Source organism: Schistocerca piceifrons, chromosome 1, assembly GCF_021461385.2.
Source record: "Schistocerca piceifrons isolate TAMUIC-IGC-003096 chromosome 1, iqSchPice1.1, whole genome shotgun sequence".
NCBI classification, from domain to species: Eukaryota; Metazoa; Arthropoda; class Insecta; order Orthoptera; family Acrididae; genus Schistocerca; species Schistocerca piceifrons.
The window spans coordinates 210,275,151-210,300,463 of NC_060138.1; positions in this window are offsets into that span (position 1 = coordinate 210,275,151).

The window sequence follows — 25,313 nt, forward strand, 5'->3', positions numbered from 1 at the left end:
AGGAGCGGTGTTTTCTAAAGCCGTGCTGATGCATGGACAGCAACTTCTCTGTCTCAAGGAAATTCATTACATATTGACGGTATAATAACTTGTTCGTTGCCGGCCGGAGTGGCCGAGCGGTTTAGGCGCTACAGTCTGGAACCGCGCGACCGCTACGGTCGCAGGTTCGAATCCTGCCTCCGGCATGGATGTGTGTGATGTCGTTAGGTTAGTTAGGTTTAAGTAGTTCCAAGTTCTAGGGGACTGATGACCTCAGATGTTAAGTCCCATAGTGCTCAGAGCCATTTGAACCATTTTTTTTAACTTGTTAGTTGTTACGCTTAAGGCTACTTGGAGACATTAAGAGCACTCCAAGGTAGGAAACCAGAGAGACAATGCAGAGAGAAGGCAAAAGTGGCACCATTTAGGTTATCGGAGATAAATAGTAACACTAGAGTCGTGCAAATTGCAGACGCTCTAGGCAGCTGTACAAGGGGAGTTCACTTCTGAGAATTAACTGGTAACTTCATCCTCGATATATACGCTGTCGTAAGGTGTCACTGTAGAAGATGGCCATGAAAAGGCGCGTCTTAGCAGAGGCAGCAAGCTTGATACTCGCTCCTGAGAAGTGCCAACGTTAGTGGGTTAACACAGAGTTCAAAAATGGCTCTGAGCACTATGGGCCTTAACTTCTGAGGTCATCAGTCCCCTAGAACGTAGAACTACTTAAACCTAACTAATCTAAGGACATCACACACATTCATGTCCGAGGCAATGTTCGAACCTGCGACCGTAGCGGTCGAACGGTTCCAGACTGTAGCGCCTAGAAACGCTCGGCCACTCCGGCCGGCCAGGTTAGAGTGCTCCTAACAGCAGTCCCCACTCTCAGGAGGGCAGAGTAGGGGTCCGAGTGACGTAAAACACTGTTGCTGCTGGTCATAACAAGAGTGGCAGTGACGTTTAGCTTTCAGCTGAACGCTTTTGATACCGTACTTGGAGTTTGTTAATGTAAAATCCAGAAGCATCCCTACCCACTGAGTAGCGGAGGTACCTAAATGTGGCTGGCCAGAGGCGCCCTGGAGGTGCAGAACATCTCGCCAGACTGGCTGAAGATTGTTACGTGCCAGTGGCTTAGTGAGTCCACTAAAGGAAGGGAGAAAAAATGGTTCAAATGGCTCTAAGCACCATGGGACCTAACATCTGAGGTAATCAGTCCCCTAGACTTAAACTGCTTGAACCTAACTAACCTAAGGACATCACACACATCCATGCCCGGGGCAGGATTCGAACCTGCGACCGTAGCAGCCGCGTGGTTCCGGACTGAAGCGCCTAGAACCGCTCGGCCACCCCGTTCGGCCACTACCATCCCATGTACAATTTTTGTATCGCTCTCTTGTTCCGATTTAGGAAACTAAAAGAAGAGCAGATTTAACAACACTGCTTCTGGTGGGCCGATTGAAATTGCGGCCAACGACCTGGTTGGCTAACTTCGATGATAATTAACTCGAAAACGGCGCAACCTATATTTCTGTTTGCCTACCGGACAACATAGTGTCATTAGTTTCATTCTAACTAACATTAGTAATAAATTACTCAAATGTGACCACAATTAACCCTTATTTTGTCAAGGTGCGTAAATGATTTAATTATTTGTATCACTTATTTTAGCGTACGATCATTAAACATTAAAGCTATAATAGAAAGTCAGGTAATGAACAAGACCGAAGTCTGAAAGCTATAGTTCTAATACGATGAGTGAGAGAATTTCTTTTTTTCTTTATTTACCTAAAATGCTCACAACTGAATGATGTTACCTTTTCCTACTTGACTAGTTCTTCGTCGATACGCACCGTCTGTTCAACAAATCACCAAACTTATTTTAATATTATTATTGACACAACATTTCTGAAATTAATCTTGAAGCAGCAGGTTTATACAACAACGGGCGTAGCGTTTGATGGTTTGTGTATGCAACGGAAGTCTCATTGCATGACAAGATTCCGTAAGCAAGTTGTAGAGTTTCCTTTAGAATGAAAAGAGAGAAAGGTCCACCGACGAATTTATGGCTTGCCATGCAGTGTGCACCATTCCAGAACAGACCAGTACTGTGCTATAGCACGAGAGCAACGGGCCCGTATTTCCTGAATAACAGCACCAAGGGAATGGTCTTGTAGAAAGGCAATATTGAGCATCCAGGGAAAACGATACAATTTCAGCGCCTGCTGCAAATAATTAAGTGTCTCGGTTATAGCACAAAGACTAGTAAAACGTGCGGGTATCACGCCAACGTCTGAAAGCTCCCCGAACAAGGAATCGGAAAGGTAAATGCGATCAGGTCAGCTACTGGAGTAAAATAAATGTATCACAAAATGTATGATACCGACAAACCCATGTGTCACGTAGGTGCAAGTAGCGTGCAATGTCATCGAGTTCTTCACTAAAACTATAATTAGGAAACTGATTCACCGGCCAGAGAAAACAATTATAATCGCAACCCAACTGTATCTCTGTAGGGGATTCACGAAATAGGTAAATGATTTCCTCTTTGTATATACGCGATCGTTCCATGGAACGACCAGAGCCAGAAGGGGCATAAAAAGAAGTAAAATGAGTACACAAAAGATGCATCCCATACCCCTCCGATGATCGAGAACTTCGAAATGTCATAATGGAATTACATCCCTATAAAACAAGGTAGTGCCCGTAGAAAATTAGGAAACCACATTAAGAACGATCGAATCCCGGGAATTGAAAACTGATGAAATAATACTTCCTGTGAACAAAAAGTATGCAACAGAGGTATATATAAACTGTAGCAAAGCAGTGAGCCGGAGGTCATAACCACTCCTGTTAACATTCAAAGTAAGGAAATTATATGCTTACGTAGACAACTGAACTGGATCAAAAGCTACAAAATTACATCATCATCGAACGGAGCTGTGTTCTAATATTAATGACAGAATGAATGGGCGAAACAGAGGGAGAAGAAGTGTGAAAATTTCTCCCATCTTCCAACTGTCTTTCCTTCGCCCGTGACCTGACTCTCTCAGGCTGGATACGTTGATTAACGCGGCTCCTGGGAATTGTGGTTGTGTGGGTGGATCATGCAGAAAATCCGCGGCAGACTGAGAGAACTGTGGACTGCACTAGCCGATAGATAGGGGCTCACACATAGAGAGTTGTTTGGTAATGACGGGTTCTCCTACCGTTGGGAATCAATCAAGTTTTACCGATCAGAGGGTTGTGACATGGAGGCAGCGACAGAAGTCTCAGAGGTCGTTTGGGAAGCTGAGACAACCGGAGAGGTATCCGATAGAACTGGGAGGGACAAGTGGGCTCCTGAAACAGATTCCCGAACAGATGGCGCCGACGAGGCTTCCTGTGTGGTGGGAGAATCGCCAGATGACTTACCACTAACCATCTGACCAGGTGCAGTAGCACTTATGGCTTTCTTGTCCACAAACTGAGGCCAGATGAGAGAGTCCTTCATAAGACAGCTATCCGAAAGGCGAGCCAAAAGAAAAGGCTCCTGAACTGTATCAGAGTCTTGTGTTTTGCGACGCTTGTTTCCAGCGCCGCCACCGCGGGAGCGACGGAGGTTATGTCCGTACGCGCGGGCAACGGGAGAAAATAATTACCACTATCTCTCAAAGATCCACTTTGATCCTTAATCACCAAGGTGGGCTCAGCTGCAGAATCCTCTAAGAGACGATCCGTTGCAGTCATTTTTTTACGCTGTTTGTCACTGCGTTTTAATATACCACACGACTCGGACAATTGGTACTGAGGTTATCGCTCTGATTGCAAATAAAGCAGGTTTCTTTCCGGTTGGGGTAAGTAATACGAACCCGATAACCACATACCTGCAACTGAGAGGCAATATTTCTTTCAGTCACCATTTATACCGATCGAAAACTACAATAGGCCTTTAAGTGGTGCTGAGAAGACAAGCGTTCTGTTCGAATGTGTAGTGCATCCCCATAAGCGAGCAGGATGGACGCCAAAAAACTGTCATCTCCCTTGGGCGGAGGATTAAAAACCCGAACATTTTTTTAGACCACTTCTGCAAAGAAATTTAACAAATAACACATATAATATCTAATCAAAATTCGCAGTATGCAACTGAACTGTAGTAGCCTTGATCTTGTCCTCCAAAGAGTCATATATTTCTCAAGAGCCGGGCTGCACATATGACATGGACTTATCAAAACTGAAGCTGACAGTACCTGTACGTCGAATAGACTTAGGAAAAATGTGGGACATCATCACGGCACGAGACAACGCAGCGTCAGGAATGGCTGCACAATCACCGACACTATACGACAAACAGCAATGCGAAGTGCAGGAGATCTCACACAACACTAAACGGAAAACAAATACGACACGCGGCGCTAACGGTAAGAGACGGAACAACAACAACAACCTACAACCTTTGCGCCCGAAGGCCTACGCTAGCACAACTCATGACCCGTCCTCACAGTTTTAATTCCGCGTTTACCTCGTCTCCTACCTTCCATTCTTCAGTGAATCGCTCCTGTGTCCGCAATATTCTTTCCTCCAGAAGTGCTAGTCTTGCAAGTTTCGCAGGAAAGCTTCTGTAACGTGTGGAAGGGAGGAGACGAGGTACTGGCGTAAGTAAATCTGTGAGGAAGGGTCGTGAGTTATGCTTGGGTAGGTCGGTCGGTAGAGAAGTTGCCTGCGAAAGGAAAAGTCCGCCAGTTCGACTCTCGCTCAGCCCTACAGTTTTAATCTGCCAGGAAGTTTCATCTACATTGTTTCTTGTTGTTCTCCAGTACTAAAGACTTTCTCGAAGTAGGCAGGATACTGTTTTACTTGAGCAGAATTAGGATTAGCTTTGTGGCACTTGTGCAGTCACTGAACCGGAGAAGATATGATAGGTTCAAATGGTTCAAATGGCTCTGAGCACTATGGGACTTAACATCTGAGGTCATCAGTCCCCTAGAACTTAGAACTACTTAAACCTAACTAACCTAAGGACATCAAATATATCCATACCCGAGGCAAAATTCGAACCTTCTACCGTAGCTGTCGCGTGGGTCCAGACTGAAGCGCCTAGAACCGCTCGGCCACACCAGCCGGCAGATATGATAGGTTTCGCTCCATTCGTAACATGCACACAGCAAGAATAGCGGAAGACCAATGCGGTGCAGGTATTCCTTCAAACAACCACGGCTCAAATTACACATGCAATGGTGGTTCTAACGACCTAAAGACATCAGTAGTCATCACACCAGCGACGCATTATTATGTAAGTTTATATCTATAGTGGTTGTAAAACTACTGGGAATGTTTTCGTAAAGTGTGGCACAATGAATGGCAGTAGTCGTCCAGAAATATCTAGACCAAATACTTCCTTACTTGTCACTGAAGGATAACAGCAACCAGGCACACTATCAAAATGAATTATTTATTTCGTCGTAACCCGTTTTGTGCAAGAGCCCATTGTAACAAATTGTCGTACTAACGATACATTTTGTTGAAGGCACTCGTGAATGACTGCTGTCATCCATTGTTATATATTTCCTTGGGTGCAATTCGAGCCCTTCGTTGTCAATCGGTAGCTAGGCTTCCTAAGTGAAAAATTTACTTACTGTTATCTGGAATCCTTAGCCAAACCATCCGCCGTTTCTCTCCTTTTGGTTGCACAATGTAAATTCATTCGACCTTCTGTTGCGGCAGTAGAATGATGTTAGCGGTTCCTGTACGTCGCACACGACGAGATTATTACCTCCTCCACAGTGTAGATGCGTCATCAGAGTAAGTGATGCTCTGGAATTCGATAGTATGATGATCGATCAGTTCGTCTAATTTTCTTACATACAATAAAGACTGTGTAAGATGGCTATTACTTTTGCTGTTGGAATGCTGGACTAGTGGAAGTATAAATTTTTCCTTCTTGTTGCTGATACTAGGATACCATTAACGTTCTCCGCATTCATTCGTTTTCTCATTGTGTTCATAGATACTATCGAAAAGCCGACCGCTGTGGCCGAGCGATTCTAGGCGCTTCAGTCCTGAACCGCGCTGCTGCTACGGTCGCAGGTTCGAATCCTGCCTTGGGCATGGATGTGTGTGATGTCCTTAGGTTAGTTAGGTTTAAGTAGTTCTAAGTCTAGGGGACTGATGACCTCAGAAGATAAGTCCCATAGGGCTCAGAGCCATTGCAGCTGATGACCTCAGATGTTAAGTCCCACATTGCTAAAAGCCATTTTTATTATCGAAATGAGAACTTATAAGGGAGTTCAACGAGTCGATCTGTAAGTAAACAAGAATAGGAAAATGATAGAAACTTAACATTTACATGACATTAAGAAAAATTGTCACCACAATGTCTACTACAGTTTGACAGGTAACCCATTAAACGTCACCCAGTAAATTAGAAGAAACGTGGCTCGTTTGGAAAACCACGCTGCTTTTTGTCTTCAATTATTAATGATATTTACTTGATGCATGTGTAACAATACGGACCTGTTCACAATTTACCACTATTTGTCAAGCTGCTTTACGCTGAATACTGCAGCTCGCCAATTAGCTGACAACAATTTTCAGTCTTTCATTGTACGCAATTACATCATTTGCAGAAATAGTGGTTAGTGCGGCGTATCTCTAAGCTTATTTCTAATTGTTAGGGTTTGCCAACTTCTTGCTTTTTTAGGGTGGGGGCTTGTTTACAACGTTTGCAACAGAGTACATAAATCCACCCCGAACCCTCCACAAGAAACGAACATGGACAAGAAACTTGGTTTTGTATCTTGTATTGAGACTGCGTTTTTCTTCGCACATCGAGGCAACTACGAAAGCGGCAGTGAGCTCCTGCGTTCGGTGAGACAGTTTATTAGGACACTGCGAGAGTCTCCGTTCGTAATAAAAAAGATGTAACAATATGCTGACTGTATACAAACAAGAACGGTATGTACGGTCATTCGTGAGGGTGAATCACGGGACAGTGTAGTAGAAGTACCGAAAAGCGTGAAATTTCTGACGCTTAAACATAGACTTCAACCACCTACGCAAAGCTTAGTTCCAAATTTTGAATCATGAACTACGGCCCGCTCGCACAGTCGCTGTTACTTACTCGTGTCGTATACCACTGTAGTGCCCTTACTGGCATATTTGTATATTGTTTTAAAATTTCGACTATACGTATCATATATTCAGGTGGAAAATGTTTTAATTGTGGTTTTAATGTTTTGACTAGAGCGATGTCGCTCAAATTTGCTTTTAACCACACGTGAGTATATTTATGCAATTTAACTTGTAAAAATTAAGTGTTTGTTCTAATACCTACCTGCTAATAATGTAACATCCTGTGATATTATTAGGTAAGGTAGCAGTTTCTTCTGAAGAAGGCATCCCTAGTTGACGTTGAAAGCTAGTTAAAGGATTTTAAATTCTATTAGCAACCGGTTGGCTGGAAATTTGTGACACTGTAATCATGAGGAATCTAGGAGTGTTAAGTAGTATCGCTCCAGTAGCAACGGCAAAGACATGATGAGATTTATTTACATCTATTTTAAGCACTCATTCTTCCAGTACACTATACGCGAATGAAACCAGAAGAATCTCTATATTGCACACTGGTGTGAAAACCTTAAAGAGAAAAGTAAGAAGCGCATGATGTGTCAGTACCTCAGTTCAGTGAATTTGGGACCATACGTAGAAAGAACTGCTACTGTACAGTACATTACAGTAGCGAAGGCAATGTAACATCCACCAGATAAATTTTAACTACAGTGCGACGAGAGGAAATTATGCCACTAACAGTTAGAAACATTATCTATCCAACAAATGAAAAAACAGTGAAATAAAACGATGATAAATATAAATTATTTATATAATATTTTATGATGTAATTGGACATATCGATGTGTATCATACAAAGACAATGATAATCGTAAATTCCTTTTATGATCTGCGTTTGTCTTCCTTTGTTTGTACCTTTCGTTGGTTGGCTTTTGTAGGTTGCGGACGCAAGACGTATATCAAATTGAGGTCTGTCAAGAAACTGTAATTATTTGTTAGTTATTCAAATGGCTCTGAGCACTATGCGACTTAACTTCTGAGGTCATCAGTCGCCTAGAACTTAGAACTAATTAAACCTAAGTAACCTAACGACATCACACACATCCATGCCCGAGACAGGATTCGAATCTGCGACCGTAGCGGTAGCTCGGCTCCAGACTATAGCGCCTAGAACCGCACGGCCACTCCGGCCGTCTGTTAATTATTACTTGAGAATAGAGTTCATTATTATTATAAATATCAGTGAATAATTATTTGTAACTTTAATTCCTCTCTCAATAAGCATTATCTATGTTAATTATTTCTTTCCGGTGCAAGGAGCGCAGCCATTGATGATAGCGATTTGTATCGCGTTTTTATCTGTGTTTCTTACGAAAGTACTAAAGATTTGCTTGACGAAAATTAGTCTAAATGGTGCACAATATGAAAGCAAAGTTTAATAAGCATTTCAAATACTTATCCTGTTAAAAGGAAATTTGCTCTATCAATAGAACGTCTGTATCAATTGCCTGCGGCCATCTTAACAATTATCTCAGCGGCAAATTCAAATTACGCAACTCTGTAGTCCTAAATGCCGAAGGTAATAAAATGTGTAAAAATAAATGTGCACCGGTGGTCCCGAAGTCACTTTAATGAAAATAATTCGAATAATTTTGGTTCTTTAAAAAACAGTGCTCATAGCACGCTCCATATAACATACTTTTCTTGCTGATGTATGGAGCCGATATTAATTACGCACGAGTTGCGAAGAATATTGTTTCAGGTAACATACGTCAGTGTTGTGCGCGGCTGATATTCGGGGGTTCTAATGATCATTTTGCGGAAGATAACTGTTTCCATCATAATCAATAGTATAGAATCTGTTGTATGAACTGTGATTTAGTGACACACCACTTACAGACAACACTTTAACACAACGTTAACTTGGAGTACTTTAGCAACTTGACCAAATCTTTAGCCGGGAGAAAAATTATTTCGTAATTACTCACTGTAATAAAATAAGATTATCATTTTCATATACAAAATAGTTAAAAACCGAACCACTGAATAACACAGCGAACGCCCAGCAAATGAAATTAATATACAATGAGACTAAATATGACACATTTTTCTTAAGGCAATGGTTATACTGAAGTCACCATAATTCACGATGGTACCGTGGACGCTATAAAGGTAGGGGATTGTTGTTGATAGGGTGTGTGGTCACCGCGGAGGTCAGTGTCCTTCGCAACCGGCGCCTGTGCTAGCTACTAGGTTGGTAAAGATATCTTGCGGTAGGGCGTTGCATTCTTCTACCAGCGCGGTTGACAACTGCTGGGTGGTTTTTTTGCCACTGAAGTACCACTATGGGCATATTTGTATTGGAGTTAAGTGCCCATTGTGCAGAGACAACGCACTTTAAAATTTTGTTGTCGAAAAAATCCTGACTAAAAACATAGGATAGTAACCTCAGAGCCATTCGCACTATACTGGAACCCATTTCACGTGTTCACTCCGTCACTTAAAACTACATTTACGCCTCGGAATGTATATTACGTGCATAAGTACGGTAACGTTAAACCACAGTAGGTCGGTGAAATGAAACATACCTGTGGCTATGGCCTCCCATTGGGTAGACCGGTCTCCTGGTTCAAGTCTTTTTAGTTGACACCACTTCGCCGACTTGCGTGGCTTTGCGGTGAAATGATGAAGAAGCCAAAACAAAATCCTAGTCTCCGAGTGGAGAAAACCTCCCACAAGGCCGGGAATCGAACTCTGCTCCTTGGCAAGGCATTCTGTCGGACTGACCACTCAACTATACAAACGGGCTGGGATCTCGGTAACGGATAGTGATACTGAAAAAAGCTTTAATATTCCACGAGGTAATCATCTTAAGAACACATGGTAAAAATTTCGATGATATGCCATGAAGAAAACTGGCCATCTCCACAACTGCTACTTTTGGTACCCAAAAACCATGATATTTCGGGTGTCTTTTGACAACGGACAGAAATTTTCGAAAACAGGAAGAAGATGTTTCCAAATGGATGTCTCAAGAATTTATAGTTCAAATTTCAGCCGTTGGTTTGGTTAGTTATTTTTAGCTAAGTGCGGCCCACGGCACGAAAACAGCTAAAAACGGGTTTTTCCGGTTTTCGGTAAGAGTATGGTAAATTTGAAACTCTGGATATTGGTAACGGGTGGAGATACTGAAAATAGTTTCAAAGTGACCAAGAATATCAACCAAAAAAATATGCTAGAAACTTCGACCATCTGCCATTAAAAGATATTGCAGAAGTGGGCATCCCCACAAGTGGTACTTTCTCTTCAAAACAATTATCGTATTTCGTGGTTTTATCAGGAAAAGCACATGAACAAATGGTGCTTTTATAAGCCGCCTAGAGTCCACCGTATATCAGACGTAATACAAATAGTCAATCGATTTGCTCAATTTACCTGTGCTCGAGAAAATGAGGAATGTTTAAATATTTATTTTTGACCCGTTATTATATGACCGATATAGTATGTCGTCCTTCGCACAGGTATACAAATTGTCGCTAGTTCAAGGAATGCTTTTATCTTTGTGCTCAATAGAATCCGGGATATGACCTCCTTAAAAATCACATTTTCACCCGTGGCCGAGGTAAAATACAGACAGGTTAACTAGTTTTAACAATTTAAGACATAGACTGAGGTGACGTAAGTCTTGGGATACCTCCTACTATTGTGTCGGATCTCCTTTTTCCCGGCATAGTGCAGTAACTATAGGTAGCATGAGTCAACATGGCCGGCCGCGTGGGCGAGCGGTTCTAGGAGCTGCTGCTATGGTCGCAGGTTCGAATCCTGCCTCGGGCATGGCTGTGTGTGATGTCCTTAGTTAGGTTAAAGTAGTTCTAAGTTCTAGGGGACTGATGACCTCAGATGTTAAATCCCATAGTGTTCAGAGCCATTTGAACCACTTGAGTCAACAAGTCGCTACAAGTCCCCTGCAGACCTACTAAGCCATGCTGCCTCTATAACAGACCAAATTTGCGGAAGTGTTGTCGGTGCAGGATTTTGTGCACGAATTGACCTCTCGATTATGTTCCATAAATGTTCGATAGGCAATCTGAGTGACCAAACCATTACCTCGAATTGTCAACGATATTCTTCATACCAATAGCGAACAACTGTGGGTCCATGACATGGCACATTGTCATCCACGAGAATTCCATCGTTGTTTGGTAACATGAAGTTTATGAATGGCTCCAAAAAATCGCCCTATAGCCCAAAAATAACAATTTCCAGCCAATGATCGGTTCAACTGGACCAGAGGACCCAGACCAATACACGTCAAGACAGCCCACACCATTATGAAGCACCACCAGCTTGCAGAGTGCCTTGTTGTCAATTTTGATCCATGGCTTCGTGGGGTCTGCGTCGCACTCCAGTCCTGACATCAGCTCTTTAAATCGAGCCTCTTATGACCAGGCTACCGTTTTGCAATCGTCTAGGGTCCAACCGATGTGGCCACAAGCACAGGAGCAGGAAAGACGCTGTAGGCGATATCGTGCTGTTGGCAAAGGCACTCGCGTCGGTCGTCTGATACCATAGCCTATTTACGCCAAATCCACTTCGCTGTCCTTAATGATATGTCCGTCGTCCGGACGACATTGATTTCTGCGGCTATTACACTCAGTGTTGCTTGTCTGTCAGCACTGACAACTCTACGCAAACGCCGCTGTTCTCGGTCATAAAGCGATCACTGCGTTATCCGTGACGAGACGTAATGCCTGAAATCTGGTATTCTCAGCACACTCTTGTCACTGTGGATCGCGAAATAGTGGATTCATTAACGATTTCTGAAATGGAATGTTCAATGCGTCTAGCTGCAACTACTATTCCTCTTTCAGAGTCTGTTAATTTACGTCGAGTGGCCGTAATAACGGAGGAAACCTTTTCGCATTGATCACTTGAGTACAAATGACAGCTCTGCCAGTTACTGCCCTTTTATACACTACTGGCCATTAAAATTGCTACACCATTGTGGCATTGGACAAATATATTGTACTAGAACTGACATGTGATTACTTTTTCACGCAATTTGGGTGCATAGATCCTGAGAAATCAGTACCCAGAACAACCACCTCTAGCCGTAATAACGGCCTTGATACGCCTGAGCATTGAGTCAAACAGAGCTTGGATGGCGTGTACAGGTACAGCTGCCCATGCAGGTTCAACACGATACCACAGTTCATCAAGAGTAGTGACGGGCGTATTGTGGCGAGCCAGTTGCTCAGCCACCATTGACCAGACGTTTTCAATTGGTGAGAGATCTGGAGAATGTGCTGGCCAGGGCAGCAGTCGAACATTTTCTGTATCCAGAAACTTTCGTACAGGACCTGCAACATCCGGTCATGCATTATCCTGCTGAAATGTAGGGTTTCGCAGGGATCGAATGAAGGGTAGAGCCACGGGTCGAAACACATCCGAAAAAATGACGTTTTGCCATTCGTGCACCCAGGTTCGTCGTTGAGTACACCATCGCAGGCGCTCCTGTCTGTGATGCAGCGTCAAGAATAGCCGCAGCCACGGTCTCCGAGCTGATAGTCCATGCTGCTGCAAACGTCGTCGAACTGTTCGTGCAGATGGTTGTTGTCTTGTAAACGACCCCATCTGTTGACTCAGGGATCGAGACGCGGCTGCACCATCCATTACAGCCATGCGGGTAAGCTGCCTGTCATCTCGACTGCTAGTGACACGAGGCCGCTGGGATCCAGCATGGCGTTCCGTATTAGCCTCCTGAACCCACCGATTCCATATTCTGCTAACAGTCATTGGATCTCGACCAACGTGAGCAGGAATGTCGCGATACGGTAAACCGCAATCGCGGTAGGCTACAATACGACCTTTATCAAAGTCGGAAACGTGATGGTACGCATTTCTTCTCCTTACACGAGGCATTACAACCACGTTTCACCAGGCAAAGCCGGACAGCTTCTGTTTGTGTATGAGAAAGCGGTTGGAAACTTTCCTCATGTCAGCAAGTTGTAGGTGTTGCCACAGGCGCCGACCTTGTGTGAAAGCTCTGAAAAGCTAATGATTTGCATATCACAGCATCTTCTTCCTTTCTGTTAAATTTCGCTTCTGTGGCACGTCGTCTTCCTGGTGTAGCAATTTCAATGGCCAGTAGTATATTTTGCGTATGCGATGCTACCGCCATCTGTATACCTGCCTTTCGCTACCACGTAACTTTTGTAAATTGAATGTACAGTCAAGTTCAAAAAATGGCTCTGAGCACTATGCGACTTAACTTCTGAGGTCATCAGTCACCTGGACTTAGAACTACTTAAATCTAACTATCCTAAGGACATCACACACATCAATGCCCGAGGCAGGATTCGAACCTGCGACCGTGGCACAGTCAAGTTCACAAGGGCTTGTCTCTGTGTGTGTGTGTGTGTGTGTGTGTATACACGCTCGACAGAATACAGATGTATGTGAGACGGAGAGAGAGAGAGAGAGAGAGAGAGAGAGAGAGAGAGAGAGAGAGAGAGAGGGGGGGGGGGGGAGGGAGGGAGGGAAGAAGGGAGGGAGGGAGGGAGAGTGATGGAGTGAGGGGGAGGGAGAGAGGGGGCAGAGATAAGAGGTTGTATGTAACCAGGATAATGTTTGTCACCGGAGACAGGTGGCGTGATTTGAGCCCGGGCCAGCCGGCAGCCACCGTGAACGCCAGGGGTCGAGTGTTTGCGCTGGCGATAACCGATCCTCGGCTGGCCTGGTTAGGCCGACACCGATCGTGCGGGCAGGGCGCGTGCCGCCGCGTGGGCGTGTGCTGCGCCGTGCTGGGCGGCGCGGCGCGTCATGAATATTCCGCTCGGGGTGGGGCCAGACCGCGGCGCCGCTGAATATTCACCCACAGACGCGGCGCCCAAAACACCCGCACAGATCCGGGTCACGGCGGCGGCGGCCCTGCTCCAGACGCATCCCGTCTCGAGTCATCGGCACAGTTGGCTTCCAAGACTCAGTTTTTCGACCCTGGTAAGTAAAATATACACTACTGGCCATTAAAATTTTTAGACCACGAAGATGCTATAAACAGAACCTGGATTCATCTGAAAAAATGACGTTCTGCCATTCGTGCACCCAGGTTCGTCGCTGAGTACACCATCGCATGCGCTCCTGTCTGCGATGCAGCGTCAAGGGTAACCGTAGCCATGGTCTCCGAGCTAATAGTCCGTGCTGCTGCAAACGTCGTCGAACTGTTCGTGCAGATGGTTGTTGTCTTGCAAACGTCGCCATCTGTTGACTCAGGGATCGAGACGTGGCTGCACGATCCGTTACAGCCATGCGGATAAGATGCCTGTCATCTCCACTGCTAGTGATACGAGGCCGTTGGGATCCACGACGGCGTTCCGTATTACCCTTCTAACCCGCCGATTCCATATTCTGCTAACAGTCATTCGATCTAGACCAAAGCGAGCAGCAATGTCACGGTACGATAAACCGCAATCGCGATAGGCTACAATCCGCATCCGAGTTTCGCGACACCGCCCTGAACGAACATTGGAAGCGTGTATTCGTCATCGTCATACTACCGTATCGCCTGGCGTGATGGTATGCGGTGCCATTGGTTACACGTCTCGATCACCTCTTGTTCGCATTGACGGCACTTTGAACAGTGGACGTTACATTTCAGATGTGTTACCCCTTCATTCGATCCCTGTGAAGTCCTACATTTCAGCAGGATAATGCACGACCGCATGTTGCAGGGCCTGTACGGGCCTTTCTGGATACAGAAAATGTTCGACTGCTGCCCTGGCCAGCACATTCTCCAGATCTCTCACCAACTGAAAACGTCTGGTAAATGGTGGCCGAGCAACTGGCTCAATACGCCAGTCACTGCTCTTGATGAACTGTGGTATCGCGTTGAAGCTGCATGGGCAGCTGTACCTGTACACGCCATCCAAGCTCTGTTTGACTCAATGCTCAGGCGTATCAAGGCCGTTATTCCGGCCAGAGGTGGTTGTTCTGGGTACTGACTTCTCAGGATCTATGCACCCAAATTGCGTGAAAATGTAATCACATGTCAGTTCTAGTATAATATATTTGTCCAATGAATACCCGTTTACCATCTGCAATTTTAATGGCCAGTAGTGTATTTGGTGTCTGTTGTATTGGTCATGTCCGAAAGAACACACACCACATTCGCTGAACAGCCAGAACATCATGGCCACCTATATAATAGCTGATACGTCCACATTTTTTGCGTGTAACAGCAGCGACGTGTCGCGGTATGCAGGCACTGATGCGGGGAGTTGGTACCACATCTGCATACACAAGTCACCTAATTTCCGCAGTTTCCAGGGGGTGGGGGTAGATGAGCTGTGACGTCACGTTCAATTACATCCCAGTTATGATCGGTCGCGTTCAGATCTGGCGAGATGGGGGGGGGGGGGGGGCAGAACATCAACTGAAACTCACCACTGTGTTCCTCAAGCCACTCCATCATACTAGCACCCTTGTGACATGGCGCATTATCTTGGTGAACAATGACACAGCCGTCAGGAAACACGATCTTCAATAGGTGTTGTACGTCGTCTGGAACCAGTGTACGATTCTCCTTGGCCGCCATGGTGCCTTGCACGAACTCCACTGGACCAATGGATGCCCACTTGAACGTTAGCTAGAGCATAATGGTGCCTCCACCAGCTTGCCCCCGTTCTCGGTTCAGGTGTGAACCAGCTGTTGCCCTGGAAGACGACGGACTGCGCACTTCCATCGGCATCATGAAGAAGACATCGGGAATCATCAGACCCTGCAACACTCTGTTACTGCGCTAAGATCCAGTCGTATTTGCCGATGTCGTCGTGTTAGCATTACCACATACATGGGCCGTTGGCAGCGGTTGCCCATCGTTAGGAGTGTGTGGTGCACTGTGTGTTTAGACATACTTGTACTCTGCCCTGCATTATGACCTGATTGTAGTTCACCTCAGCTCGCCGTCTGTCCTGTTTTACCAGTCTGCCCAGCTTATGACGACCGACTTCTGTAATGATGGGTGGCCGCCCAACCCCACGACGTCTGGATCTGGATTCACCTTGGTTTCGCCTCTTGTTGAAGACACTGACCACAGTACTCCTCGAACACCCGACAAGTTATGAAGTTTCAAGTTTCCGAAATGCTCGTACTGAGCCTCCGGGCTATCACAATCTGTCCTCAGTCAGACTCAAATGGATTGGCCGCCTCCCCCTTTCTACACACGGACAGTACGCTCACTGATACTACACAAACCGCGGCAATCATTCCTCGCCAGGCGACGCTGCTATCTGCTGGATGGGTTTACATCGATAGTAGGTCGATGATCATAATTTTCTGGCTGATTAGTACGAGTATATATAATTAAGGGGAGGACGGGCAGTGATCCCTTCAGAGCAGATGCACACTGCGCTCTAACTCCTACGGGTACTGCAAAATGTTGCACGTAATGAGGATAAGGGGCACTACATCAGTAATGTGTGGATAAGCCGGGAATTTCGGTCTTACTCTAGGCCTGCTACGATAGTCCGTGCGGTTCCGATTACCACTGTATCCGCATGGTGTAGTATTCAGCGCATCTTTCCAGTAAGCAGAAGACATGGGTTAGAATCCTGCTCTGCACAAATTTTCAACGTTCACCCTTCATTTAAATTTTTGCCCACTGGCAGCTTATGCCGCATTTCCTATGGGCTTGACAGGTAAAACTCCTATAACGCTTGCATCGAGAACTACCACTTCTGCGATACAAAAAATTGCTTCATCAAAAGGGATGCAGGTAACTCAAAGCAACTTCTAGCAAGAAAAGTATTTTACCGAATCGCTGCTGAACTGTTGGCGCAAGCTGCTATTGCCACTGTGGTCTTCAGTCTAAGGACTGGTTTCATGCAAGCCAACACGATAGTATATCCTGTGCAAGCCTCGTATTCTCTGAATAACTACTGCATCCTACTTTTATTTTAACCTGCTTACTACTATTTTCTCGTCAAGATATCCCCCTACAATTTTACCCCAGCTCCCCCCGCCCGCCATCCACGCACCCTTTCCCCCATTACCAAAGGCGAAAGTGGAGATTGCAACCCCTCCCTCTTGCTCTACGGGGAAGGGAAAAAATTGTTAGTCTGGTGGTTTTTTTTTTTTCCAAGAAAATTATTTAAAAGCCGGTTTTACATAGGTTTTCAATAGGTTTGGTTCTGGAACTGTTTATGGACCTTAGCTAATCACCGTTCGTGCTTCAAAATATTAAAAATCCTCTATTGCCCAGGACTGCTCTCCCTCCCCCCTACCCCCAACCCCGTCAAACCATCGTGTGGGCGTCCTTGTCCATTATCAGACTGATTATCTATTGACGCCTCAGGATGTCTGCTATCAACTGATCTACTCTTTTAGTCAAGTTTTGCCATTAATTAATTTATTTTCTAGTTCTATTCATTATCGCCTAATCAGTTATGAAAGTTGCATCCCGTCCCCGTTCTGAATCAGATTCGAGGAGCGTAAGCGGAATGCTCGTTATAAAACAAATCTTCGATTATACAAGGCGAGTGAGAGCAATGCTCATTCTTTTTTCTGGATTTTTAATACAACTGATCGTTGAGTTTAGCCAATTTGCACAACGATAACGCCGTCGCAGTGGCAACGAAAAGTTTGGGTGTGCCCCAGGTTATGTTTATTGTTAGTGGGTCGTCTATTAATGGAAAAGTTCTAGAAAGATGTAAATGATCTTGGAATCTATGTCGAGACTGACGCTGACAAATAATTAATTTCCTCTAATGACAGACAAAAATCACAATAAAAATTAACGGAGTAGACAGTACTGTAAAGCTCTTATCAAATTACAAAATCATGTTGACCCATTGTGACGCTACCAGGAAATGTGGAAGACTGTGGAGAAAGTGCAACAAGACCCGCTCATCTCGGCAGCTCGCAAAGTGGATGTTAACTATCCAGCCAGATGCCACAAATCGTAACCAAATTAAGCACGACAAGTAGCGTGGCAAAATATGCCAGTAATGAACTGCTCGGAATATGGCTCGTCCTGAAAGAATTGCAGAACTTATATTTCCTTGTAAACAATATATTTCAGCTATCAGTAGTCCTTTTGAAATTCTATTGGCTGATCTAGATTTCAGCTAAAAACTAGCCATTCTCAATGCACTATCATTTTTGATCAATGCATGTAATGCCTGTTGGTTGGGTTTCATCCACAGCTCATTGAATACGTATACTTTCCCAAAATCAGCAAACCGTGTGCCCATCAGTACCAAACGGCGTCCAGGAGACGAATCACCCTCACCGTGGGTAGTGCTCAAATGACTACGAAACAAAGATCTCCCTCCACAACTTTCTACTTTCAAAAAAACTCTACTTGGAGGGCATGACTCAATGCTGTTGCCAATGTGACAGACGCGGAAGAGCGCTTACTTCACGAAAAAATAGAACATTAAAGGAAAATATAATTTAGTATAACTTAACGAACAGGAGATTCGTACCGGAATGCAGTAGCATTCCACTGATTGGCCAACCACTTCACGCCAACACTGCGGCGAGGTCAATCAATTATGGGTACACCAAATTTTGGACCGGAAGCCATGGACCAACACACACTGGTCGGACAGCGTCTCGGTGTCTCGTCCTTTGACGTCCGAACAGAATATTCAAAAATGTGGCGCTCGATTACGCTCTAGGGGCAAATGGTTCAAAATGGCTCTAAGCACTATGGGACTTAACATCTGAGGTCATCAGTCCCTTAGACTTAAGAACTACTTAAGCCTAACTAACCTAAGGACATCACATACATCCATGCCCGAGACAGGATTCGAACCTGCGGCCATAGCAGCAGCGCGGTCCTGGACTGAAGCGCCTAGAACCGTTCTTTCACAACGGCCGGCTCTCTAGGGGCAGAAGTGGCGGCATAGCATCTTTTGCTCAAAGCTAGGAAAAGCGTCAGCTCTGGCGACATAAGCGCAAAGCGGGCCATAGCCTTACTTCTGCGAAAATGTGCAGTTCCTCGGGGAACGTTCCCCGTACTAATAAAATTCACTGATCACCTCCTGCTGACAAAGATGACTATTGCAAGAACACCTTTTCAGCGAAAAAATGCACATCTTTCTTTTTAACGAATGTGCCAAATACATTCTAAATAAAATTAACCATGGACTGTTGGTAAAATGACTCAGTATCACATGGCGATATGCGACAATAATGTTGCAGAGATTCGACCTTCACATCTAATTTTCAGTACTGATCTGTAGGCCCATATTTCAAAATATTCTATTCTTTTTTGTCTGAAGTGCTTATCGTCTATATCTCAATCATACATGGATGCATTCTAGAAAATAACTTTCTAAAACGACTTTCCAACATTTAAATTTATATTCGATGTTATCAAATCAGAAATGCTTTTCTTGCTATTGGCAATTTTCATTTTATATCCCCTCTACTTTGCCGTTATCATCTACTTTGCCGCCCAAATATCAAATCTCATAAACTACTTTTACTGTCTTATTCACCAATCTAATCCCTCAACATCTCCTACATCAATTCGACTACATTCCATTATCCTAGTTTTACTTTTGTTGTTCAACTTATAAACTACTTTCAAGACTATCCATTCCATTCAACAGGTCTTCGAAGTCTTTGCCATCTTTGACAAAATAGCAATGTCAACGATGAACCTCACAGTTTCTCTCTCTTCTCCTTAAACTGTAATTCCCTTCTCTGCTTGTTCATTACATTTAACGGCATTCTGCTTAAGGTACAACTCTGTATCACTCCCTCCTAAACCACAGGTTGCCTTTAATGACTCTGCTTTCTGAATAAGCTGTAAATAGTTTCTTGCGCCTACTATTTTATCCCTGCCACCTTCAGAATTCCAAAGAGTGTATTCAAGTCAACATTATCAAAGCCTTTCTCTAAATCTACAAATTCTACAAACCTTAATTTTCCTCTCTGTAACTTTTCTCCTGAGCTGAATCGAAGAGTCAGTATTACTTTGTGTGTTCTAAAATTTCTCCGGAGATAATCATCTACTAAACTGAGTTCGGTAGTATTCACACTTGCCAGCAGCTGCCTCTATTGGAGCTGGATCTTTACATTGTTTCTGAAATTTGAAAGTACTTCAACTACCTCATAGTTTGCAGTGTAAATGTGTGTCTTATTAGCGTCTTGCTATCACATAAAATTCTAAAATCTGATGAATGTTTCACTTCATATCTGAAAACCATAATGCAGATGGTAGTTTTCCAGTGCCAAAAGATGGGGAAGAGAGTTCCGCCAGAGGATGATCCTGTAAAGTGGAGGCTGCCATAGGGTTTTGTTCTGGGTCCATAGTTTCCCTTGATATATATATAAAAAAAAAAATCTTGCACTGAAGTGAAATGATCGTATGGCATTATTGGCCGGGATATCCCCTTCGGGGTTCAGCCGCCGTTTTGCAAGACTTTTTAGTTGATGCCACTTCGGTGACTTGCGTGTCAATGATGATGAAGAACACACAACACCCAGTCCCCTGCCGGGAATCGAACCCGGGCCCCCTTGCATGGTAGGCGGTAACGCTACCGCTGCGCTACGGAGGCGGACAAATGAGTAAAAACGTTTTCTCTTTACATGTGTCACAAGAGGTTGGAGAGAAAGATCTGGAACTAAAAAATAATACAGCTTAAAGGGTAGCACGTGGCTTTCAAAGGATAGACAGCGCTTGACTGAAAAAAGCTGTGGATACAGTTTCTGAGATGGAACTTTCTAAAGACAAAATTTTGCTGTCGCAGGCTGGTGACTGATTCATTGAATTAGACCATTTTAATCTAAGGAGCTAGACAAAAACTTTCTTGGAATTACCACGTTCAGTATGGTATCATATTTGGGACAAGTATGTGCAGTCATCGAGAACGTTCTTAACTGAGATTTAGTGGCCAGGGAGATCTGTAGCATCTTTTCACCAACTTTGTTCAGGTGTCTCAGAATTCTAGTTCTGCAATTGCCAAATGTTTACTCCATCACGTGATCTGTTATTCTGACACTATTGTCTCAGTCATTAAGGAACTGCAGTATTAATTCAGTGAATAGTGAGGGAAAAAGGGTTTACTCTGTGATGCCACTTCATTTAGCGCTTTACAGAAAGTTGAGCCCTATTCAGCAGGCTTCATTTCAAGAAGAGGAAATAAAGTGAAGTACGTAAAGTTTTCAAATCTGAGGTGGAAGATCTCCGTGTGGTACATTTTATTATGTACAGCAATTCCTCTCAGTAGTTTATAAATTTTATTTGTAATGTGTTACTATTTCCCATTGTCCCTCACAATTTTTTGACTTTTATTAATTAGTAGTATCTACTAAATATGCATGGAATTGGATATACATCCTAAACTCCTTCTCCCTCCCCCCAACTTCTCCTCCCAGTCTCCATTCTCCTCCTCCTCCTCCTCTTTCTCTTTGTCCACCTCCTCCTCCTGCCTCCTCTCTATGTCCATCATCTTGTCCCCCCTCTCTCTTCCATCTCCCCTCCCCTATCGCTGTCCACTTCCTCCTCGCTTCTCCGTCCTTCTCCTCACGCCCATCTCTCTGACTTGAACCTTGTTTATTGTTATTGCCAATGAAACCTTGATTAGATTGGCACTGCGCTAAACAGGAAGAAACGTGACCACCCGCAACGTCAAGAAGATAAGTTGTTCAAGACCAGGGTGTTCCTTCCACACGTCGGCAACCTTTCATCTAAAATAGGCAGGATCCTAAGGAAACATCGAGTTAAAGTAATCTTCGGGCCACTGGCGAAGATTAGGGCCCATCTCGGTTCGGTAAAAGACTATCTGGGTCTGCGGAAGCCCGGGATCTACAAAATTCCTTGCCAGTGAAGCAAAGCTTACATCGATCAGACGTCACGCACAGTACATGAAAGGGTTCTTGAACATGAGCGCCACAGTCACCTTTCGCAGCCCAGTAAGCCGGCCGTAGCTGAACATTGTATTACCACAGGACACGCTAATGAGTTTTCTGCCACGAACATTTTGACCCCAACGAGAATTTTTGGGATTCAGTAATTTTAAGAATCTAGGACAAAATCTTACAAATCTTGAAGGCGGTTTTCAACTGGACAAGGCTTGGGACCAGGTGATCTTTCTAATTTCTTCTGAGAGAAGACAGTTTATTCATAATGACACGTCTAGCGACATCTGACCTCTGTTTTTAGCGACGCGTACGCGCATTCCGATGGAGATCGGACATGTAGTTTTCACGTTTGCGCATGAGCCTGCGCGCCCCAGACAACAGTAATTCCAGAGGCGCGGATTTTGATAGAGGACGCTCCTGTGACGGCCGCCAAAGCGCATGCGTTTCCACGCCAATTTTTACTATAAAGCCGAGGCCGGGAACCTGCAGTCTCCAGTGACAGACACTCACCTGAAGATTGTTGGAAGATTGTCAGCCGAAACATCGTGGCACGAAGTCAGCATGATCGGGCTGTAACCCTGAAACTTCAACAAACATTCAGTAAGCCGGGAATCACCTATATGCATTTTCTATTTTACGCGTCCATAGCGTGATTTAATACAATGATAAAGAATACTACCGAAAGTAGAGTATGTCTGTGGGAGAGGTCTATAGAAACAAGGACTACAGGATTCGGTTCTATCGCTTCTGCTACTCAACACTGATTACGAAGAGGGCGCGAAATTTATGTTTCCCTGTGTCTAAATGTAGCTGCAAGCCATCCAACGAACCCACTCACAGAGTTGCAGATGACACGATGTACTCGTATACCGAGAAAAACGGCAAAAATAAAGAAAAAGAAGAAAATGAAACATGCAGAAAATATGCTGGAAGCAAAGACAACAATCGTAAAATCATGCTGTGACTTATAGTGAATAATAATCAAAGAACCCACTGACGATGGCGATATTTGTCGATGAAACTTGTTCGGGAACCAACAAATAAATAACAAAAGTGTTTTCCATCAAGGTGAACCCACAATCTTATGTTCTTGTCAACATTTTTATATTGGATATGCAAGATGTTTTTCCACAAAGTGCACCGGTTTTACGGTAGTCTGTCAATCTGTGTATCTTTTTTGAAACCATGTCTGGACTACGGGGAAAATTTCTTCAGTACATTATTTATAAAATCGTCGGTTATGCTTCTCATGAGACGCAATATTCCCTTCAAGGAGACTTTGAAAGTTGGACAGCATGGAACTTCGGTCAAAAGACACTAGTCGAATTTCTTGGGCTTCTAATTGATAGTAATCTCTGACGGAGGGCACGCATCTTTCCCTCTTGTATGGAATAAAATTCATAAATATACTTAATGCTGTCATGAATGAAATCTTAGAACGTATTTTTGCCCTAAAAGTTTCTAGAGATATTATAATACTAGAAGGAACATAGATACCGTCAGTGAGCCACAACTCAGACAGTAAACCTATAACTAAAATATCATATATGTGAGGATACACAGGTGCTGTGCGAAAGTACTGACGGCAATTAATTTTCTAATGTAGTACCCTACTACCTCATTCTAACATTAGGTTGTTTGCGGACACGTTATAAGAATGATTCTCGGTGTAATCCACCGCTACGTGGAATTCGAATATTATAAGATTTATACTGTTTTTCTGTTCGTCATCAGACACCACTCACATAACAAGTACGCATAACTGAACATCAGATATATGAGAGTGACTGATGATCTGGAAATGAATAACCTTAAATTGCGCCACACGAGTATCGTTACATTCATTCATTCACTCATCCATAATTACCTTCAGTAAAATGGAACTTTTTAATGGCATGTTCTTAAGTCTGTTACAGGCTTGACTATATTTGGTTTTGTCTCTGCTTAGCACACGAGAAAAATGTTGCTGTGTATGTTTTATCATTGCACTGCTCTTAAATGAATGTTCTATAACTACCAGCTACGGAGTACTCGATAAATTAGGTATAAGAGAAATATTAAATAATATTACTCTACCTGTCGTAACATAACTGTATTTTTCTTTGTTGTAGGTGTCGTTATGTTGAATGCAGCAAGAAGAATCAGTAACCATTTCCAAACTACTTAAATTTGTGCTAATGCGTACATCGACGGAAGATAGTGTTATTTTTAATTTGTGCTTAGACTCGAATTAATTACACTACATGATAATATGGAGAGTATTTGTTTTTATTTTCACCCATTTAGACATGTTTCACAGCTCAGCATGCCCAAGCACATCGATATGGCGCCGTGTCTCGACGGAAGAAGAAACAATCCACTGGGATCCTTGAGCTAGAACACTTCTCATTTCTAAGAAGTCAGTTTCCTTTTTATTTTTATTTATTTTTTTAAAACTTGTTCTGCTATTATTCAAACATTGTTTTCCAGTACTGTGTGTGGGGCACCTGTCTACTAATATCGTAAGGGAAGAAAAGCATGCTACTTTTCACTTTATTAACATTTTAGCTGTGAATGGAGCCAAAGGCTGGTACAAAAACCCTATTGAAGGCATCACATTGCAACACTGCCATGTGGTAACGAAGAAGGAGGTTTTTACAGAGAATTTATTAGCAAGATTTCCTTTTACGTCTACGAGATGTGCACGTAGTACGTGAACGCATACAGTGTGTTAAATAATTGAAACTTCAATACAGGGGTGATGATTAATAATGCAGCATTTAACTACCAGACTTTGTGAGTATTCATTCAATAATGAAGGGACTTTCGTCTCGCTTTTGTCAACAGCCAGTGCCTGCAAGACATTAATTAATATAGGAACTGTATAAACTTTACTGCAGTCACGTAAGAATGTTTGCATACTAAACTGAATGTGACAATAACATTACACCGTCCAAGCATAAGAGTCACAAATAATGTTAATGCTGAAGCTGCATTAAAGATTAAAACTGTGCACTCACCATTTTTATCATTCACAATTTCGAATAAATGCAAGAATGTAATTTGTCTCGTCAAACTTCGGCGTTACGTCAGCATCATAGTAATTATAGCGACGAGAATGGACCATTTTGTATATAAGTAAGTAAGAAATTAAAGCTTTTGTAGTCCAAAGTAAAACAAAAAATTATCATCGGGAAAAAGGGAAACACGAGCCAATAAACAACAAAGCTCAAAGTGAAGAAATTTTTTCTCCCTGTAGGTTGTAACAGATGACTAACGGCAAAACATATGGTTGAACAGTATTAAAAATTGGTGGATTTTGTTAAATACACAGAAACAGTGTCCCTTAATTTGTTAATTCACTGTAAATTATCAAGTTTAAAACATTTTAGTTATTAATCATTTTCTGTACCTTTATTCACGTAGATAGATGAGTT